This window comes from Pholis gunnellus (genome assembly GCF_910591455.1).
Source record: "Pholis gunnellus genome assembly, chromosome: 7".
NCBI classification, from domain to species: Eukaryota; Metazoa; Chordata; class Actinopteri; order Perciformes; family Pholidae; genus Pholis; species Pholis gunnellus.
This window is the reverse complement of record NC_136533.1, coordinates 14,835,076-14,859,347: the sequence shown is the minus strand read 5'-3', so window position 1 is coordinate 14,859,347 and position 24,272 is coordinate 14,835,076.

Below are 24,272 nucleotides of genomic sequence, written 5' to 3'. Positions count from 1 at the left end.
TAATTCCTGGGCAGAATTACGCTCAGACCTGGCCTACATTTGCATTCATGGGAATTTCATTAAAAGACTAATTTTGGCAAAGATTTAGGTTCTCTTGTTATTTCTGAAGTCAGAACATTGTCATGTGCATGAATGCATTATGTATGAGAAGCACTGTGACATAAAGCACTTTAGGAAAAGACACACCTTTTATTTCAAGCCCTTTTTTATTTATATGAGAGAGGAAGGAGTAGGTGTATGATCCAGTATCATGTGCAGGCCACATCTATTACCAACCTTGTCAGCTGTGCTCTCTTTAGGGTTGTGACCTCTTTGAAAATGCCTGTGTGTGGTACGATTGTTGGTTCATTTATCTGAATATAAATTGAAGCAGGTCATTGACTGATCTGGCAGTTCAGTGAAGCAACCAGAATAACGATAGCTGCTGAGACTTCAGTGAGGCTTCAATAATCAGACCGTAATAAAGCTGGTCATCCTACGGTTAAAACACAGCCTGACAGTGAGCTATTGTTTCCTGGAACTGTGGCTACCCATAAGGCAGTGCTATTCTCATAATCACCACACGTAATGGATGATATGGGTCAACGTGGAGGTGGGGTATTTTTCATGCTCACTTTTAGCCAGCCAGCCTATTCTTTTATAGAACCTCTTGAGCGAGTTGGAACATCGCTGAATCTCACACTGCATTTCTTCCTGTTTTAACCTTGGTTTGACTTGTTTACCTCAAAACGTCAGGGGGAGGTCACACTCCAGGCTGTTTTGGAGGAAAAGAAACAACAGGGTAGCAAGTTAGGGGTAGGGGTAACAAGTTTTACAAGACTGTGTTCTCACTGGCCAACAGTACTGTGTGTTAAATTGATTCTCCAAATTGAATTTAAAGGAGAAATAAGAGAATGCTTTTTAAAATACTCGAAACACACAAACATCACAATCTTTTAAAAGTCCCATTTCTGAAGATGAATGTGGGGGCACACTTGAGGCCCTTGTTATATTTTCATATATGTTTCCATATTAAGCCATGCATTTATAACAGCGTATTGAATATAAAACACAATAAACCATATGGCATTTTTATTTGTTTTCTAGTGCAGGTTTACAGCAACAAATAAAAGTAAATGTATAGGAGTTTTATGACACAACAAATTAAACAAGACTTTTCACTGCACCCTGATGACTGAGGACAGTAAATGTGACAATCAAGAGCAAGAAATGCAGCCTTACAACATAGCCTTTGCACAACACATCTACTCATTTCTATTATAAGACACATGCATATTGTTCATGGTGGTCACTGGTTCCCAACACTGCTTAAATTAATTCAATTCTCATGCTCTGACGAAAACATAATCATATTCAAGCAGAAATACATGCATTTATCAGATCCAGTGTCTTCTGCTTACGTGCAGTATGTCTACACACAGAACAACTGTAGCCTCATGCACTATTGCCTCCTGCTCCCTAAATCCACACTGTAACACTGTCAGGGGCTTTAGTGAACGTGTTTACAGTGCTGTACGGCCACTGATCATGAAGTAGCCTCTTTCTCCCCCCAGCTCCATCTCAACCGCCTTAAACTTTAATAGTGGACAGTTAAATATTAATAACTGATATCAGTGGGGGCTGCTTTACTGTTTTGGCAGCAGTACAACATTAGCCCGCTTGAGCTCCATAACTGCTGGGCTGGTCCTGCTCCAAAGAACACACACACATACACACACACACACACACACACACACACACACACACAAGCTCATACATCGCACACACACATGAAAACACTATACTCTCGGCATAGGCAGACATACACACACAAAAAGACAATTTACAGAAGCATAGTATCACTACGGTTATTACTGCTACTAGCACAATTGCTTCCAATTTTTTTAAATGAATGTTACTGGCAGGAAATGCTAAAAATACACACAAAGGTATTCAAGGTAAATAAAGCCAAACCAGGGCAGACAGCGTAGATATGCACACACTGCAGTGCACTTTACAATAGAGGAGGTTTTATGATTCTGCATAGGAAAAAGTGTGATTCTTTTTCTTTTCCTGAGCCTGAAATAAAATATACATAAGGCCGGAATTTTGTTCTGGTGGGATTCCTGTTTCTGCCAATGTAACACAAACAAGGGAGCATCTTAGTGAAACCACAAGACGATAGTATGAGTAACTATATGGCAATAGTGGAAACATTCAAACAGTCAACTGCTCCCTTTGAGTAGTATATGACAAAATATGCTGATTAGTTGCTTTAGGTTTTAAAATAGTTTGCCCCACAGTCATTTTGGTCTGTGTTTTTGCATGTAAGTCTAAAAGAGCTTTCAGGCGCTCTGTCAAGTCTCATCTTCACCTCTAACATTCAGGTGCACTGGTTTGTCAACACAGATGTCTCAGTGTGTCTCTGTACATCTTTACCTAAATATGCAGGGTCTCCACAGGTCAGCAGACATCACATACGCTGTCTCCTGGTGCCTGGAGGGTCTCAGGTTTGAGCCCAGCCCAACTAGCTCTGCAAAAACACAACCTTTTCCGCCTCAAGGCTGCTCTAAAACAGGCCACACTTCAATCACAATTACCTTAATTAAGACAGAAACTAAAGCTCAGCATTCGCACAAGCGGCAGACAATGCAGGAGATCGTCAACAGAGGTTTAAATCAAAATTTCAGCTACATGCCCAAACTTGTTCATGACTCCATCAGCAAAAGCAAACTAGTTACCAAGACCTTGACGTGAGTCCTGCCTCTGTGGCTACAGTCCCTCATTAAGCCACGTTTGTGGTCAACTTTTATGAGACTTAAACTAAATCGGCACAAAATATCTGAAAATTCAAAGAGTTTGGGATTATATTGTTCTAGAGTAATATTTCACAAAATTCAAAGTAAAAGTAAAGAAAAACATGAATAAATGATTCTCAGTAAAACACATATTCCCAGTGAGCATTTGCTTATTTGCGTTTTATCTCAGGAAACGAGTCATCCAGCCGGCTCAGAAGAGCGAGTGTCAGCACTTTTGGCCCGTTCTCTCTGTTCTTGTTTTTTTTCTGTTTCTCTCCGCCTCTCTCGCCCTCTCGCCTTATGTTGTGCTTTGCATTTCCCAGATGAATCAGACGGGTTAAGGAGTGAAGTGAGCATATACACGTTAATCCTTTATTTGCCTGATGAACATATTTGTTTACTCCAGGGTACTCACTCTTAGAGGCAATTACATCCCCCTATCTCAACCTCTAATTACAGGTTTTGTAATACAATCAAGGTCTTCAAAGTCAAGTGCACTGAAACACCTTTCTTTGAGCTTTCTTTTTTTTGTAACCTGCTAATCATATACTATATTTATGGACATGCTTTTAAATATCTAGAGACACTTGAAGAACATTTGTTTTTAACTTTACAAATGAAATTTAACAAAGTTTCAGGTCGAAGCAGAACTCCCAAATGTCCTCTCTCCCGTAGCGCCATGTCCGGTGAATGTCTCATATAACAGTTCATCCCGTGAAACTTTGTTGACTTGCAGCTGCTGTGATGAGGCTCGGGCTCGCGGCTTGTAAGCCCGTTCTCATCCAGAGGTCATTGTGGAGGAGAGCTCAATGGGCCGGCACCGGCCCCTACTGTGCTGCCAAGACGAGAGCAGGAGCGCTGCTAATCTGAGAATTGGGGGGATTAGGCTGCACTGTTATTGTCTGTTTGATGAGGGATTAAATTTGGTTAATCCAGACCTTCATATGGGATTCCTCATTTAAGATAGCAGCGCAGTTCCATCACACAGCTTAACCAAGTCTCTCTCACTCACTCTCTCTGTCTCTCGCCCTCCTTTTCTCAAACCAATCAATATTTATTTTGCTCCCTCACTCCTTCCCCATGTGTATTTCTGTGTCTACATCTTCACTCCCCGTTTACCTGTGATTGTGATCGCTTCTGATAAAAACTGAAAATAATTAACTGCGCTATTTAAGTTGCATATTACACAATATGTAACTTGGAAATAAAAGTAGTACATTTGGAAATCATATCTGTTATATGTGTGAAGCAAACAGAACATTAGCTTGTGTTAATATGTTTGCATCATAGAACATCATGAGAAAATATTTTACAGATTAATTTAGAAAAAAACTAAAATCATTACTGAGGCCACTACATTGATCCAGCATCCTTCAGCCAGCGAGTTATTTATTTACTAATATTTTTTATTTATTTAGACAAGGTCAGAGGGTCTAGTATTTTCAACTAAGTTACATTAAACCTGCTCAAAAGAGATAAAAAACGATATCCAATTTTGCAACCCAGTCCTGTGTTTTTCCTCCAAAGATAAATGAATAAAAACATGACAAGACAATGCAGCTCACCTGTTTTTTCACAAGAACAATATCGAAATTACATACATGCAGATTCAGCTTCAATACAAGGTAAACTCTGTGTCTTTGCATCATTTCTCAGAGATATATTGACATTATTTCTCCTGTTCATAACACAGATTGATGCATGTGAATAAATAATTTCTCAACTTCAAATATTCATGATGTGAATGTGCTTTTCTATATATTTCTGTAGGTATAGCTGCTCTCAGGAGAACACATAAAAGGACTATAACAATATTCTAAGTGCCATTTTGCTGTATCATCACTGTCCTCGCTGATGTATCCAGTTTTATTGTACTTTTCATTCAGTCAATACAAAAAGAAAGTGGTTTTTACATAGCTCGTCACTTGCCAATACAAAGGCACGACCATAAAAGTATATGATCTAATTGATTCGTAGTGAAAATATATTCCAAAGTTTTATGCATCCGGGTAGACCCTGCACAGGAAACAGATGTAGATATATTTCTTAATCTCCCAAAATATGCTTACTAGTGACAGGCAAATAAAGCCACATATGTACATTTAAACAGTTAATAAAACAAAGCCTGTTTAACAATCAGAGCATGTGGGAGGACAGGAGAGGGAGATGGGTGAAAGTCAGTATATCATCCATTTATATCTGCACAGCAGCTTGTAAAATCTAGAGCATTGTCTGTGCCACACGTGCACCGCTTCCCTCTCGCTGACATCTCCCCCTCCTCCTCCTCCGTTCTCTCAGCCACACCATTTAGAACAGTTGGCATCATTAATGGGAGGGATTGCCTCTAAATTGGCAACAATGAAAAGACAAATTATGAGTGGCAGAGTGCTGGAAAGTAAGAGAGGGCGGGTGGAAGGAAGAAGGAAAGAATTAGAGTATTTTAACAATTTAGCCCCCTGTGGCTGGGATGACAGGAGTGTTATTCTGAAGGAAGGCCCCGCTGCTAGAGAAATGAAAGGTTGTAATGAAACTTAAGCACGTGTGTGTGTGTGTGTGTGCGAGCAACGCACGCATTCGCACACGGGCGAATGTGTGCGTTGCTCTTCCTCAGCGGCTCAGTACATTTGATTTGGCAAGTATTTTCTCACTTAGCAATCAGGCTGGTTATAGAGAGGGCTGGTGTGACATGAGCCCTGTGTGTTTTTCTTTTCGTCAGAAACAGAGAGGCAGTTCAGCATGTCAGCAGTGAGGTTTTGTTTTCCAAGCTCTGTACACACTTTCTCCGAGCAACTACTCTATTTACCAGTGCAACTATACGTACATCAGACCAGCGCTTTCAGAACTTTAGTGTAACTTTTCCAAAATAATAATGAAAAAAAAAGATACTCCACAAACTGTTACCCCCCCTAAAAAATGTGGTGCAATCCATGAAGCATTTGTACTGGACCAGTCAAAGAGTCTCTGTCTTCTATATGTGTGTGTGAATGTGGGCCCAGTGACAGCTCCGTCCCTCACCTGTCCCCCACAGCGCTATCTAGGGACCCCCTCCCTGGCCTTCTCTTTAGGGAAGAGGGGAGACACCCCAGACACCTCCCCACACTCAACTCCACTTCTTCCTTTGAACACTTCCTCTACTTCAATGGCAACTTGTCTCAAAAAGCTCCTGCACTCCGTTCCTCACACAGCCACTTATAAGAAAGAATTCTCTCTTTCTCTCCTCTCTCACTAGCTCTCCTCCTCTCTGCCTCCTCTCTCCTTCTCTGCTGGCACTTGTAATTATCTTATGCCTGGGAGACAGGTTTTAAGCAGAGGTGTCAGGCCAGGTGCTTCCTGACAGCTGGGGATGATTAGGAGAATTCTGGAGTTCTGTCACTGGTCTCCATGGTGCTCCCCACGGCGACCGGGATGCCTTGTTGTCACAGCAACAATAGCAATTCTTAATTTGTTGACGGGGAGAAATTCATCAAGGCCTAGGTGGCTCTGCAACCCTAAACAACAGGCCCTCTGGGGGGTAAGAAGGCGCACCAAGGGACCAGGGATGGAGGGACAAAACTTCTGCAGCTCCTCCTCACTTTGCTCATCACATATTATACACAGTGCTACTTCTCACTTTTTATTCATTGCCTTCGCTCTCTTTCTCCATCTCCCTGTCTCCTGATGTTCTTTCACTGTTTTTTGTAAAAATCTTAAAACTATCCATCCCACTAATTGATCTCCACCCATGTATTTCTCAGTCTGTACACACACACACACACACACACACACACACAGGCTGAGAGACTTAACCTTCATAGTTCGTTAAAGCTCAGCTCACTGTCCTCAGCATTTTGTCTGCATCTATTTGTTTGCCGATGTGAATGTTGTCATGTATGCCAGGTAATGTGCTGTCAAGAGTACGGGCGGCAGTGTATGTGTCTGCTCCAGTGATATAACTTGTGCTTCAGGACTACAAGAAGCCAGCGACTTACACACAGACACAAAGGCCTCATAAATGTTGGATTGGGGTCCCTCTGCTGTGACACACACACTCTCACTCAGCCTAACGATTGAACCACAGGGCTGCTGGGATACATTACAGCCCCAAACTACACATGCAGTCTGCACAGGTAGAGAATGTGGTGTCTTTCAACACAGCTGGCTAAATTCAATCACGTTAATAATACAAACTGTACAGTAACATTATACATTCTAAGGCTTACTTTTTTTTTTTTTGCGTCTGATTGGCTAGAAGATGTGGAATCTGCCAGACTTTTGAATAACGTTAATGTTAGCTGCGGTGAAGCTGGTGGACTGCTGGTCTGAGATACATTTGCAGAGGAAAAGAGAGTGGAAAAGCAACCAAAACTGCACAGAAAGTAAAAAGAGATGTGTAGAAGTCACAGGTAATAATGTGAGAAAGAAAGAGAGACAGCGTTAGACAGCTTATTGGTTAAAGTGTCTGTGTGTATCTGTGACTAAACATGAATTATTCCTTATTTAAAGGAAATTCTAGTTTATTACAATGTAATATTTCCTCAGTTTGAGCCATCATCTCTATCAGTCATGACTGTTTGCTCACCAAAGTAATTTCTGACTTCAAGAAACAGCAAAACGTTGAGCTAGATTATTGCAAATAGTTTATTTCAAGCTTGCAAATTGTGATGGATGTTTACATTGGACAGTTTAGGTAGTGATTTCATGTTTGACCTTTGTTTTCTGTTAAAAATAGGTTCTGGGATTTTATTTAAAACTTGTATGGTTGTCTGACACGTTGGGTTTCTCGCCTCATTTCTTTTTAGCCACTGAATTCCCAGGTCTCGTCAATTAACTTGGTGAGTACATTGATATTATTACTGATACGAATGACGTGCTGAACTCAACAAATGAGTGCAAAGCTTTAACCGGACTTGTCCTTTAAATCCAACTGGCCTTGACTTTCCTACACCTGTCGGTTGCACCGCTGCTCCGTATAACCTCAGCTCTGTCTATTTGTCAAACAAACACTTTAAAGTGCTGCATATATTCATTGAGCACACACACACACACACACACACACACACACACACACACACACACACACACACACACACACAGATGAAAAAAGAGAGGGAGATGGCCTGTCCAATTACGTCTAAGTGATCAGTGAGACAGATTTTCAGTGGAAAGACTCCTCAGTTGCCTGTATGATGAACTCAGCAGGGTGAAGGCGAATAGAAACACACACACACACACACACACGTACACACATGCTTTGTGGAGGCCCAGGGTGGCGAAGCGAGAGGGTCTAATTGAGGGGAGATAATGAGTGAGTTTGGGCCTCCCCGCTGGCACCGCCATGGATGCTCTCTCACCTCGCATCACGTCTCCATTCACTGACAGAGCCAAGGTGCTCAACATGCAAAGGACCATCTTAATGTTGCTTCTATTGATTGGCTCTGAAATTAATATTGATTCAAAAACATACACGTGTTGAATTGATCATGTGCTTGGTATGTTGGATACATCTTGAAGCCGTGAAGAGTGAGATGAGATGGACACGGAGGAAAGCAGCTATGAGCTCTTCTTTGCTGTTCTTGTACGTGGTGACATGTTGAGGGAGAGAGGGTACACTTTGAGAAGTAAAGAGGGAAAAAAAAACAAGTTAAGAGGGAAAGTTAAGTAAAATGCTGACATCTTCAGAAGAGGCTTCGTTGTTAGCATTGTTCATACGCTTTCTTGCAAATACAGAAAAGAGGAATACTAGAGGGGAATAGGAGCTAATTAAAACTAAGATCAAAGCCTCCCTTTAAGTGTTTTTCCTCGACACATCCGGGAAAACTCAAAACACTGCTTTTATTTTTCTGCCACCTCAGATATTTCATTTTGGGAAAAAAAGACAAATACAGTGAACTTTCTTTGAGTACATATTGTTAACTAATCATCCCATTCAGTTTGCTAACATGACCTGCTAACAAAAACAGAGGGTGTCAGTAGTGGCTTGTTCGTTGTTGCAATCAGCGCTCCTTTATGACCTTCCCTCATGCACCTCGAAACCTTTTTACAACCAAGATCGCCCCGGATCCTGATTTAATTTCTCTTCATAAACGATCTTGTCTCAATCCAGCACCAAGCAATTAAGAATGGAGTCTTCGCCTCCATTAACATTTCAATTAATTTCCAGCACAATGTGTGTGTGTGTGTGTGTGTGTGTGTGTGTGTGTGTGTGTGTGTGTGCGCGTGCGTGTGTCTGTGTCTGGAGCCTAGGGTACTGATAGATCCCCTTTAGCTCTGCGAGGATTACACCCCTAATCTACACTGTCACTCTGAATGAGCCCAAAGACACACACACTGCACTGAGGGGTGTGGGAGCTGTCAGGTCCTCTTATTGCAGATGGTGCAGCTTCACACAGACACGCACTTACACACAGAACCCACAATGGATTCTGACGCAGGTTACATATTTTACGTATGGCTCCTACAAGGTTTCCTGTACCTCATCAGTAACTCCTGGTTACTGTCCCGGATTTGGGATCTTGGTTATTTGTCTTGCTAACAGTATTAGGTAAGAATATGAGGCTATATGCGCCTATATGTGTTATAGAGTCATATATCAGGGTGAATGACAAAAGTGACATTTTTCACTCTTTGCACTCACACCATCCAGAAGATATAATGTGGGCTCGTCCATTTTATGTCGGTTCAAGTGACTGAAAAGGTGTGTTTTTTGGTCAGATTCAACAAAGGACCCGACATGCTGCATGTTTTCTCTACAGTTATCTGGGGTTGCCAGTTATTAGCATTATTGATTTATATGTCTTATATATATATTTTTCAAATAATTGATTAATTGCTTGGTCAATTGAATGTTAGAAAAAGGGTGTCCAAGTCCAAAACCCCAAGATATATATTAAAATATACAACTGAGAAAAGAAAGCAAATCCTAAGATTTGAGAAGGTGAACCAGCTCGGTAGACAACTTAAATGCACTCCAGCAATTTGATTTTGCACCAATGGGACTTGCGAGACACAAAAAAAAAGAAAAATGGATATCCTGCCTTACAGTCTGTGGAGGCAAGTAAAGAAATCGCATGCAACCAAAAGGATTCTGTTAGTCACTTCTTGTCAAAATGATTGTTGATTTATTTTCTGTTGATCGACTGACCAATTAATGAATTTATTGTTTTAGCACTACAATCAACATAGACTATCGTAAAATATAGCATATTTCAATCTAGAACTAGAATCTAGCAATTAAATGTGGATCGTTTGAAGATTATTTGTTCTTTTTGAAATTATAAATGACACCTTCAGCTCACAAAAAGCTCTGCTGTCACTGTAAAAAAAAACTACGATGACAATCTACTGCTTTTACCTGCGTGACCTGTGTTGAATGGATTCTATACAATACACAACATGGAAATTCATTTCTCTATTTTCTGATTTATGTCAAGTTTTTGGAAAGGAACAGTATTTCTGTGATCTGTCCATGCTGCCACACTATTTTATTCAAAACGGCATCCTGGTACAGTTTCAGAATAACAAATTCTGGTCTCTGCAGAGTCTGTACAGAAAATCAAGTACCGGAAAGTAAGAGTTTGCTCTATGAGGGAAAGCAAAGGACCATATGTAGAATCCAGGTGGGACTGTAACATCACTATCACTCTATAGGTTTTGTGGAGGTCACATTCTTCTTGTGATGCTCTCAGGTCCAATAGGAAGCAACATTATTACATGGTTCACTTAGGATTGTAAGTGATTGAGCTGTGCTGTTATGTGACACTGTATTGAGTTAGACCCAAACAGGTCACACCAACCCTTCGCTCCTCATCAACATCACCAGGCCTTAAAAATGGCCTGCTCACCCTAATCAATGACCCTAATATACATACATTTGCATACTAACCTAATGGATCTTTACCTTGATCAGACCTGAGCAGCACATGGGCATTTGTCTGTGTATCAAGCACTTACTTTGTCACAGACAGCAGCAGCAGATTACATGCTGGCATGCATGCAGGCTCAATTTGGTTTCATCCCATCTGCAATGTATATTTTAAAGTCTAGTAAAAGATGTTGTTTCTCTTTAATTTATCCAAAATGAACCAAATGGAATTTGTATTGCTAATTAGTTATACATTTTTTTATAAAGGTTTCATTTCGTTAATAATAATTACGTTATACAGCAAAACTTTGGGCCAAATTAAATATTCTCCTCCTTATGTGCTCCTTATCTTTGAGCCTGGCCCTGTTTGTTGCAAGTTTGACATGAAGCATCAGTGGCTAGAGTCAGACTCGTCTGTGTAATGTCCTGTGACTAACGTCCGGTTATGCTAGAAAGCAACTAGGCTTGTATGACGTGTTGTCCGACCTCGTTGGAAGGCAAAAGTGATTATAGCTGTTCTGAACGGTCAAACTCAAAGGCGGATTGAAAAGTTAGCCGTCATAGAGAGTGGAGACGTAATATAGTTTAGATATGTGGATAAGGGCACATTTATAGACAGTGAAATGCATTCACAGTGTTGCACTTAGTTGTTCACATGAAAAGTGAAAGAAATAGTTGTGTAAATGATGAAAAAAACCTGCTTACTTTCTCGCCTCCTAACATCTGACCAATTACCGCAGGAAGTGGGTGTTACAGAAATAGTGGGCGGCAGTCACAGCTATTCAGAAAGATGTGGGGGGAGGGGGTTTCCCAAGCTGTTTATCTATCTGACAACCAGTTCTGCTCGAGCATACTTGTGTTTTAACTGTTTTGCTGAAACAAAATAATACAGATTTAGATTTCCATCCCTCCATTTTCTGTCCACTCGCTTACTTGTACACTACAGATGCTTTTATCCAAATCGACTTACAATTCAGATTCTATCACATTCTACACCGTAGGCACAGCTACGGGAGCACTTTTGGGGTTAAGTGTCTTGCTCAAGGACACATCGACATGCGACTAGCGGAGCCTGGGATCGAACTGCCGACCGTCTGATTGAAGGACGGCCCTGCTCTCCACTTAGCCACTGTAACTCTCTGAATATTGTCTCTGCGTTTGGGTCCATATATTCATGTCGGGTTTACTGCTCCTGCAAAAATGTAATGCTTTCAGAGATAGTTTTCACATACATCCAGGATTTAATCTTTACTTCTCGATATTTCTCGATATTTCTCGATATCCCTCCCTTTTTCTCTGATCTCTAACAAAATCACTATCACAAAAGAGAAAGCGCGAGAAAAAAGGCCAACTGCATAAACTCCTGCCAAGTATCCTCCTCGGGGCAGGCTTAAACGGGTCTGTGGCAGTCCATTTATTTATCAGTGGCTAAATTCAATAAAACGGTCCATATATGAAAGAGGGGAAATAGCAGCGCTGTCTGACCAGACAATTTATCACAGCTGGGAAACATGTTGTTGCTCTTATCTGTCCAACACCGCTCCATTCTTTCACTGCTGATGACATATAGCTCTCCCCACATCCACCCACAGTGACAGGCTAGAAGATAGCCTGGCTAGAAGGCAGACCATTGACTGTATATGCTGTATACAGAAACTGATATCTGTAGAATAAAAGCTGAATTGGAGGTTTGCAACTTGTTGTCATTTGCTTGTTAGCCTCTATTTATCCTGCTGATCGTGCTTATTTCTTTCAAAATAAATGCTTCATTCCGTTTGAACCGGGAAGTCGTAATTTCCCTGTTTCCAGTCTTTATGCCAAGCTAACTGGGTGTGGCTCCAGCAACATATTCATGTGGAGACATGAGAGTAGTATTGGTTACCAAGAAAGCTAAAAAGCACGAAATGTCCAAAAATGTCACACTATTCCTTTTTTGAATTAAGATATATGTTCAGTGACAACAAATATGTAAAGGAACAGGCTTAGATTGTTCTAACTCATCAGTGGAATGAAGCATATGTTGCTTTTTCTTTCTTTTTTTACAAAGTTTCAATATGATGATAATCTCATGACAACCTTTCAGTGATAATAACACCATTTACTTGAGCAGTTACCCCTCAACACACACACACACACACACACACACACACACACACACACACACACACACACACACACACACACAACCCTCACTAAGTTTAAAACCAGAGTTGTTTACAGCTAACAATGTGGGAAGCCTCATTGGACACTCGGTGATTAAATGAGCAGGTCAGGCCAACAGCACATTCCCCTGTCACTCAACTGATGGCAGATTAGTTGTTTGAGTGGCAGCCATCAACTGCCATTTTTGCAGGTGTGTGCATGTACACACACATAGACACACATCGATGTCAGCAGGTCTATGTCTGTTGACAGGTCTGGCCACAGGTCTGCCTTTTCTATTGCCTGTCCAGTCCCGTCGCTCCATCCATCTGTCTTCAGGTACTATAGCAACCACGTCACACACCAAATCCTGATCCCTGGTTGCCTGTATTGCTATTGGTGCCATGTCCACATATCTCCTCTGGCCTCAGACAGACAGACCGACAAACTGAATGACACTTGGACAGATCCATGCAGGTCCCCAAGGACAGTTGCAGTCAGTCTGATTAGGCCCACTCACAGCCCAATGCAGCCACTTGTGCAAACACATTTAAACTGGCACATGCACGGTACAGTGCACTCCAATATGATGCTTGTCCATTGATATTGTGGATGTAATTATACCAAGTTGAATATTAACGCTGATTTGTCTGTAGAATCCCTGCTAAACATCTGAATACGATATCGTTGAGTATGTGACATTCAATCAATCCACATTTGATAGGTTACCAGTTAATTCAAGTTTGGTCTCTTTTGTCTCTTTATTCCATATTGTAAAAACGTCAATGAAGAATCACCAGAGAATTAGTGATATAAATTGCATATTTAACATATAGTATTCAAGAAATTTGGATTAGAAGAGATTAGGAGATTAGCGTGTATATTGAGACTACGACTTGTTGTCTATGATGGTACGTGTTTCCATATGTGTGCATACATACACAGGGTTACCCTAAATTGATATGGCATCATTTTGCACAGCAACCATGTCACTTACTATGGGAAAGCTAAAAAATCCACACCTCAGACATGCCATGACCTCAAACACAGTCTCCATTCTGTTTAACCAGACATTGTCATTATTAGAACATTTCAGGTAATGGATCATTAGGTAGAAATGACCCAAGCAAGGGGCAGTCTGGTGCCAGCCGTAACGTTATCTGTGTCAAATCACCAGATATTAGTTCAATGTTTTAATCAAACTGTGGTTTGTTTGTCCTTAGATGTCCCAGTGTGCAGTTGATCGATGGTGAATGATATAACGTTATATGAGGTAAAGAGATGGATCAGTCTTTATGTCTGGAGATGATTCTGGTGGATGTTTATTGATTGACAGTTAACCCACGTTAAGGTCACTTCCTGCAGAATGTGTCGGTGAGTTCAAAGATCTATCTCAGTAAGTGGGCTATCCAATGGATATGTTTATACAAAGTTCATCAGCAGGTAAGCAAAAATACACTAATTACCTTGAATAATGTGTGTAGTTTTAATAATTTGGCAAATGACATTCAGACATTAAGATTAGTTGAAATTAATGGCGATTTTGGATGTATTTTAATCAAGTCTGAGTCTACTTGAAATGGAAATGTGAACAGTAAACGCTTCATTATCACAGATGCAAACATGAAAAAGTTAAAGAATGATGTCACTCGTGTCAGATCCAACAACATGGCAGAAACAGATTCATTCATTTTGTAAAACTAAATTTAACAATGCAACAAATGTCAGTTATGTCATCAACGTGCAGCACCATCATAATTTAGATTTTGGCATTTCATGTTGCTTTTTTTACTCTCGTACGGTAAACTTACAGTGTTGTACATATGCTGCTAATGTGCGCAAAAAGCTTACTGCACATATTTTATTTACATTTTAACTCATTTTGTAAAAATACAAACTGATTTTAAGACATTTTCGGATTAATGAAAGAATATACCTATTATAACTGTTAATACCACAGGAGTGGAGTCTCTGTGAATTGACTGTGGTCAGGTAGTCTGCGTCAAATGTTATACATGTTGTTATACATAGTTGTTGCTCATACGCCTCTCAGGCGTCTGTATAGGTGTGTTAGAGTTATGCAACAATATTGTTCTGATATTATACAAACTGTATAGCTAAAAAATATCTCCAATCCTTGTTTCTACATAAAATTAAAACACACACACACACATTGCAACCAGCAAGGGAACATTCTCTGTGGTTGCATTCCCATGGTAGTTTGCACAAACCCCTCAGGCAAAGCTTTATCCCCGAGCTAACATGCTGGAAAGCCTCTGAGTACCCCAATGATCAAAGTTGCCCATTTGTTTGAACACACTGAGACAGTCATTAGAAATGCATATTACACGACAGCTATTGCATATTAACACAGTCGGGCAGCCAATTAATCATTAGCTCATCAATATCTCATTTGCATGAAATTATTCTCTTTTAAGAGCCTGTGTCTGAGGTGACGGGGTGAGCTCATCGATAATGCTAATGTCCCTGTGGGCCTAGGAGAGGAAGGGGAAGGGGGGAGAGACGTGGGGAGACCTTGTTCAAGTGTTAGACTCCCACTTTAAATACCATATGAAGAGAATTAGCATGTGCATCAGCTAGAAGAGTTTTATATCAAAGTGTGTAGGAGAGTTTCTGCGAATATGCTTAAGTGAAATGAACATATGCATATGAGACATGCTTGACATGCACACACCCATACAAACACACATACAATCGTGCACACAGACACGCAGACTTATGCTATGGGCTAGGCCAGAGTGAGTGGAGAGTCTCAAGGTCGCCTAAGGCTCAGGGCTCTTATAGATTGCAGCTATGGTGCGTATGTGCCCTGGCCACACCTTTGTGTGTGTCAGTGTGTGTGTTACAGGGCTGGTAGATGGAAATGGCAGCACAGGGAGTGCTTCTGTCACCCTTCCCTAAAGAGGAAGGTGAGATGTGCCATGCATGTTATCCATCAAGACATTGAGTCCACAGATGGAATATGGGAAAAGGGAGAGAGGTGGAAACGCAACAAGAAAACGCATCAGAATGACTTGTTAGCCAATTTGAATAATGGTGAAGCAGACAGCAATTCTAATGAACATCTTTATCATAAAGTCAGTCTTTGTAATTTTGTAATATTCCAATTAGGCATTGAAGTTGAGTCTTGTCCTTGGATATAGTGGTTTGAGAAAAAACAAAAGGTCACTGGTATTCACCTACAGTCCACTGATGAAGACCATTTGATACAGTTCGAGGCTCTAGAAAAAGCTAGTTAGTGGACCTTGAGTTGGGATTGTTTTGTCAAACTATTAACAAGGTCAAGTCATGTTTAACTTTCAAGCAGCGGATTAATCATAACAGCGAATGAGATCTCAATGACAATTTAGCAAAATCCATCTTCTGATGAAGACTGTGTGAAATGGCTGAAAGCTCCAGGAGAAGCTGTGGACCTAAGATTGTTTTGGAAAACTAGTCTCTCAATTTTCCACTTTCTAAAAATTCTTCTACAATCAAAGCTTCGAGACATAACTGAGAAACTACCTTGAACTAAAGTATCAACTGCAGGGTTTTGTGGCAGCTAATTCAATTAAGTGTAATTAAATAAAATAGACTAAACTTATATGAAATGTTTTCTGACACCTATGATTATTACACAAAGTTAAAATGCTTCTTTATGTGAATCTCACCTCTTGTCCTCTTTCAACAGGCTCTACCTTTTCTCCTTGTTTCCCCTTTCCCTCCTCGTCTTCCTCCAGCTCGAGGAGGAGATGCAGGTACTCTTAGCTGATTACCAAACATAAAAAGGTTTTCCTTAGTTCAAGACTTTTCATTGATTACCGACCCCCTCCACCTTCTGCTCACTCGATGCCTCTCCTCTCCTCCTCATTGTCAATCCTCCTGTCTCTCCCCACCCTCACCCTTACCTCTGCCTCTACCCCTTCCCCTCTTTAACAGCGCCAGAACCTGCCCATGTCACCCATGTTAAGTGCGTCAACTTAACACAGCACTGCCAGTTGCTATAACTGTGCAAGTGTGTGTGTCAGTGTGTGAACACAATCTCTGTCCGTCTATTCAAGTGTTTGTGTTTGAAGATACACTTGAGGCCTAATTAGAACCGTTATAGCTGCAAAGGGAGTGGTATAATGGCACATAATGAAAAATGACAAATTTCTTCTCCAATAAAAGCGAAATTGATTAATGAAAAGCACTTTGAGATAGAAGAGGTAAAGCGTTGTTGGATATAAAAGATGATGTATTAATCCTCTGCCGTTACAGATGGTTCAACCCTCCTGACAACTGCTATTCTGTCGAGACACTGTTAGCATGCATAATTATGCTAATTAAGACCTAATTAAGTGCTAATTCTTTAGAGAGTCTCTTTCTTTGGTTGTAATTTAACACGACTCAGCATTTAACACTTCTTAAAGAATTTCACACCCCCCTGTGATTCATTTGTAGTCCTCATTTCGTTTGTTATGTGTTGTAGACACATGTAGACCTCCGCACTGGTCAAACAATGATGTAAAAAAAGGCCACGGTTGAGAGAGAAATGGGCCTGGAGCAAGAAAGAAGAAGAGAGAGAATTCAGTGCACTGGCATGGACAGACAGATAATGGGAAAACATATGATAGGTTGTGTTAGAAACTGAGATATATTAGGTTGCAGTACTTTTTTTCGAAATGGGGAATGACAGGGCATCACTATTCACTGAGTGGTGTTTTCACTCTCCATCAATGAATACAGTGTGCATTGGTTACAAACTTAGTATTTTTTACTGCGTTTGTATTTTCAGTAGTTCATGTGAGAATTAGTTCTCCAGCGGGCTGACAGGACATTGTTATTTTGAGTGACAGACAGATCACAAGTTGTTACAGTATATTGCGTCAGAGGAGAATAGAAATTGTGTGACAGTGATCCAGTATGTGGTCAACGGTGACCCTGCGTACACACGAGCGATGACTCACTGTCATTAAAACAAACCCATTACAAAGTTGACATGACATCTGTCAACCCAGTCATCATCACAGGTCAGGACTCTTGACCTCTGCCTGTCATGGTGCATGTAGTGATCAGACTTAATGCAACTCACTGATTGGCTGTGGAGCCCAGGAGCAAAAGCTGTTTCATAATGCAATCTATTGTACAGACAGGAAGGACTTTTTCCAGTTTCTGCAAACTGGCTGGTGTGTTTTTCTTCAAGAAGAAAACTGAAGTCCTGTTTTTAGAGCCCTGATGGTCTGCAGGTTCAGCATGCCTCCTCTTGTTGAAAGTCACAAAGCAACTTAATGTTTCATCAGATGTAGTATCATATGGTTTTTGGTAACATATGAGACTATATCCTCAAGTTTAGATGGTCAAGTAAATCACAGATTTTATCTTCAAATTCAAACTCACTGAAACCAAACGTTATATAAATTTCAGACTGAAAAATGTTTTAAGAGAAGAAACAGATGCAACTCAGTGTGGACATTTTCTATGTTACCTTAAATCAACGATAGTCCTGTTGGAGCAGGAGTATGTGCAGATAATGAAGTGTGGCACTAAGTAACTGTGGAGTCCCTGCCAAAGCTTAATTAGAGATTCATCCACTGGTATATATCACTGTTAGTGTGTGTCAACAGGGTGCCGTGCATCAGCCACTGGCAGAAAAGGGTTTATGGCTCAAACTGTGTGTGTGTGTGTGTGTGTGTGCGTGTGTGTGTTTGTGTGTGTGTGTGTGTGTGTGTGTGTGTGTGTGTGTGTGTGTGTGTGTGTGTGTGTGTGTGTGTGTGTGTTTGTGTGTGTAACAGCCACACAGGCCTGTGAAATTATTGACCAAAAATTAATGAGAGGTGGGAAGTTTAGCACCTGTTTCAGTCCATTGTTAAAGGAGATCTTGCAGGAAATTCACTGTGTGGGGCCAGTGGTGACTTTAAGATATACAAGGGAACGTTAACATCTGTTGTTTTTCTTTTTTTGTTTTACTTATGTAATGTGGTCCTACAATATCTGATGGCTTGCCTTTATGTGCCAGTGCCACTTTGAGAAAATAAGATGGAAATAAAACGTCGATTCATCAGAATCAATTCTATTGGACCAACTCAAAGAAATACAAAACTCACCTTGTCACTACACTTTTGAAAGCGGAATAAATAAGTAAATACATAAAGTCAGTGTGCAGTATTTAGTTTAAATAAATAAACTTCCAAACAAACATTCAGATGAATTGCTTAGTGTGCTATTTTTATCATACAAATCATTCAAATTTAAACACAGTATTTCCTTCAATATTGCACATGCACCGTTTTGAAAGTGAGGCTAGCAATAAGCATTTCACTCTTCATTAATGACCTGTCATTTTGTGCTGTGAGTCTATGTTGCGTTAAATATTCAATACAATATTAAAAATTCAATATTTAGACATTTTTCCTCGTTTGTGTGACCATCATTCAAACACTGGTTGTCCAAGCAGGCATTGTTGAAACCCATTAAAATCTGGTTTGAATTGGTTTGAAATCATCTTTAAAACAAATACTGGACGTCAATGGAATACTTGACTCCATGGAAACGTGTAAAACGACTTATTCATTCAACTTAGGTTTGAAAATTTCAACACAATATGCACGATACATCCCAATCAATAAAACACTAAAATAGATCAATCAAGGCTCTAATCAGATAACTGGCGATTCCTTTCATTATTCTACATGGTTTAGAGTCTCCTTTCAGTTTAAAATGCATAATATACAGCAAAGTAATTTAACTGTGTGCACCAAAGAGGGCGTTAATGTGAAATAATTAGGAGTACAAAAGCGCTTAAACTCTGTCAACCTTCACAGCTGATACTCAGCCATCCTTGCATCCATGTGCTCGTGTTCATAGTAATTGCAGAGGTTTTCTATATGAATAAGAGGCACACACACATTTGCAAGAGGATTCATGGCACATTCATCCCTTATAGTGTATGTGTGTGTGTGCGTGTGCGTGTGTGTGTGTGTGTGCGTGTGTGTACACTTTACATGAGGAGAAATCCCCTGAGGTTTGATTATATGCCGGTGACCATAGTACCCAGAATATTTGCTAGAGGAGGAAGCACCGACGACGGTCCAGTGAAACAGTAACACAGCCCCTGGGACTCGAGCTTATACAGGCTCTGTGATGTTGCTGGCTGAGGCTGGAGCGGGACACAGACACACACACACACAGACCCACACACACACACACACACACACACACGCACACTGGGTAATGACGAGGTCCCACTGCAGACAGCACACTGCTCAGACAACACTGAGGACTTGTAAGGGGCTAGTAATTGAGGGCTCACCACTCCAGTGGCTGTGAACTTTTATTTCAACCGTCACCAAAATAAATATTTAGATTGTGTGTGTGTGTGTGTGTTTCATTAAAGAGAGAAGCTGTTTAATGTAGTGGGTCCATGAGATGGTTCACATGCTGTGCTTTCCTTTATCTTCTGTAATTTCCTGTTTTTGTTGGCACTTGTCTGCTACTTAAATCAACAACACACACACACACACACACACACACATAAAAAACATCAGTTTACAAAACGGGTAAGGAGGTGAGTAGTAAGACTGAGAGAAACAGAAAGCAGAATAGCGGCAGTGAGAAAGAGACAGCTTCAACTCTCTGTATTAGCAACATGTTTCTTGGCTGTGTCATTTAATCTGGCTAATTGAATGCTCTAATAATTCTAAAGAGATTATTGTCCGACAAAGTGTCACACTTGGGTCAGAGGTAAAGCAGGCCAATGATCTATTTGTCAAATACATCAAGCTCTCCTCTAATTTCCTTTGATTGAAATTGATCATTTTGTAAATGCACGGTCCAGATGGCTGATAAGATTTATCCCCTTTGTGTTAGGGGCGGTTGAGCTAATATTATGGAAAGGAAGTGCGGATAACTCTGGATTAACTCAAGATCCACATGAAGAAAGCTGGTTTTAAAGCTCTATCTGCCACAAGCTGGTGATTCCACGTAAAGCTATCATGGTTTTATTTAAGCCTGTTCTACTTAAAATAGACTTACAGGGTGAAACCTCTATCTTCACTCTGTATTATCTAATTAGGGATCTTTCTTTTTAATAATTAATGTATTGCCTAACAGAGGCTGTTTGATAAAATTGTGACTATTGGTGTTACAACGCTTGGTATGAGCAGTTATTTCAGAAAGAAAGACAGAAAAAACATATATTATGAAGTCTCCAAATGTCTGACAAGTTATTGAAAAGACACCAGACATTCTTCAAGGCAAAACTTTATGGTAAAATCCATTCATTTTTCAATTTCAATCAGTGTATTCGACAGCCAGGGCAAAGCAGATCTGCACACCTTTGTTTGCATTGAGTACAACTTTGGAAACATTCGACAATCAGGATCGCGTGCCAGTAGCAAGCCATCCTCAAATTGTTCCACCTGGTTAGTGTGTTAGCGTCTAGTTCATAATTCACCAACTAGCCCTGTGAGTAGTCACTACTTCTACATCAAGAACCAAATTTAACATAAAAACATGCAGATTCATTTGGATGTGGCCTGCACACAAACAGGAAAAGCAATGTTTCACAATGAAAACGGATCCAGTGAGACAGAGACGAAGAGAAAGAGTAAGGGAGGTGACATTTTCAACTGCAGACATTTTTGAGATTGACCTGTCATCTCTGATGCTTTGTATATGGCTCTATAGTGCAGCTATAACTGCTGAAGTGCATTTCTCTTCTGACGTTCCACAATATAGGGAGGAGGGTCCAGATTATTCCAAAGTCATTCCAAGTTTACCAAAGCAGTTTGTTTCTCCCCTAAAAAGTCACAGTCTATGTTACTCAACGTGAACCCCACTCAGCATTTCGGAGAGTTTTCTGTCAGCCTTGCAAAATAAACAGCTCTCTCTTATGCCCCCTTCTTTCACCCCCCTCTCCTCTTCTCCCTCTGTCTCCCTCTGTCTCCCTCTGTCTCTCTCTCACCCTGTCACAGTTGCTCATTCGCAGGTTGATGGGGGGGCATCAGAAGGGATGAGTAGGAGGCATTTGAGACAAGTGTGTGAGAGACACAGCGTAATATCGGTGGAGAGGCACGTCTCTCTCAGAGCTTGTCTCTGGTCATATCCACAACTGGGAGACAACAGATGATGCAGAAGAAAGGATAACCCGGGCAATCACCCAAGGGCAGGATGGCAACGTGGAGAGGTTACCGCAGCGCGAGGGAACACACAGAGAGGAGGGGTCACCACCAGGCCGACTGTGAGCTGGCTCTCCCGCTCATGTCCCATCATTTAACTGTGTTTTTGTCTGTCTGATGCCCCCCCCCCCCCCCCCCCCCCCCCGCTCTACTTGCCATTCTCTTCCTTCCCAATCTTTCTCTACATGTAGAGCCTCGTCAACTAGATCTGCTCTGACAGGCCCTAGCTGCATGCTTACACTTTGACCGACTGCTCTTTTTGACTTTGTGTTTGTGTGTGCGTGCATGTGCGTGCGTTTGTGTGCAAAGAGAGAAGGGGGAGTAAGACTCTTTTCCTGGCGTTTGAAGGGTCTGATTTTTGTGGCAGGGCTGTCAGATCTCCGTTCCCTCCACGCCAGATCAATGCCAGCACCAGGCAAGTGGCAGCGCCTGATGAGAGCCACCCGCCCCTCTGACGGGTGCCCACTACGACAGGGAATATGTTCTTCCAAATAGCAAGCTGGTAGCAACTGAGTGACGCACACACAGAGTGGCACCACAGAGAAAATTGGTCCCTTCAATGCACACGGAGTGCTTTTTGTTGAAAGCGGCAGGTACGGAGGCTTTGACGTCTGTATGTTGCATTGTCAACACAAACACACTTGTGGATTATTCGTCTTGTATGTGCACAAGGTGTGGTTTCAAGATGTTAATCATAACAAAATAGATAAGTGACTGCCTTCTTAAATCTGTATTCAGCGGAGATATTTGTGCATTTTCTGTATTTTTAGAAGCTGATTCCTTCAACTGAATATGATTTGACATTTTATACAAAACAATTCCTTTCAATTTATAAAAAGATTGTGCAATTAAAAGGTTTTACTTCTTTATCCAAAAAGCAAATACTTCAGCTCGTTAGTGTTTCTGACAAATGACTGCTGCAGTTTTTGCTTGAATTTATTGCTGTACTTCAGTTACAATTAATAGCTTGCTTCCCAATATGCTGGTGGTGAATAAATTATACAGTGTATTGTTTCTAAATAATTCAGAAAAAATAGTTCTCAATCATTGTAAGTAATAAAACACGTCATGTCATGCACATGCAGTACATTAGCGCAGTTTTCAATTCCATTGTCGTGATCAACATGTGAATATCTTTGTGCCCACAGAGGAGTAACACTTTCTTCTTAAACGTAGTTCCGCCTGAAACTCAGTGTAGTAAATTTCACCAAAACACATTCTTCACCAAAAGCCAGATGCATAACACAAGGTAAAGGTACGGCAACAGAGTGTGGCATTTAATGCTCAAAACCAAAGCCATAACACTAAGTAGATGCTGCCCACTTAAATCTTTACATTCTTCATTCACTTTAGCTCACCAAACAGGACAGTCCCCATAGGCGAGTAATGAATAATCATTAGCAAAAGGTCCACAAATTATTGATGTAAAATAAGCAATGATTCTTTTTTTTGTTTTGCAATTTATTGCCATTAACAAGTAACTTGCAATCCAATAAATGTCAGCATGGCTTTCAGTTAATTAAAGGGAAAGATATTATACAGTAATGCAGGGTGGCGTTTATATCTCGATTTCCACAGACTGCAATTTACTGCTGAGCCTTTATTTGAAGGGACCCACAAATAATGGCTATTAAGCCGTCAGAGGATGGACAGGGGATCACATTAATGAAATTAGATAAGGTGGAATGGTGATCTACACAGCCTGGACTCTGGAGACTCACACTGACGCACAAATCCACACAGACATGTATGCACGCAGTACACTAGCATGACACATTAGGACTGGGTGCTGTTTAGTTTCCTCTTTCCACCTCTTTTTATTTCTCTGACCTGCTTGGCTTGTGTTTCCATTTTTCTTCTTTCTTGCCATCACCTCTTCTGCACTTTGTCCAAGCACCAACGAGAGCCCAGTTAGGTGTTCAACATGAGGGCCTGTCAGCTCATCAGGGAAAGTTTCCCTGTTTGTCCTGAGCACTGTAGGCAGCCAGTCAGTCCACCAACCCCGCCATCAACACTGCTAACACACACTCTCTCTCGCGCACACACACACTGGCACACATGTCCACATCTCCCCCACTAACAGGGAGGTGTCACTTGGGGAGGCAGCTGCAGTCGCTGGTGTGACTGCTCTCCTCAAATCAGAGACCCTCGTCCCTGTCAACAGCAACCTGGCCCTGAGGCTACCACTGTCACACAGTGTGCACCCTGTCGTACACACACACACACACAGACACACACACACATAGACAAATGCACACTAGGGGGGAGGAAGAGGAGGAGATGGAGGAGGCAGGAGCTGTGTTCTATCTGGAGAGCTGATTTCCACTGTATTAGGGGAAAAGGGTGATGGAGAGG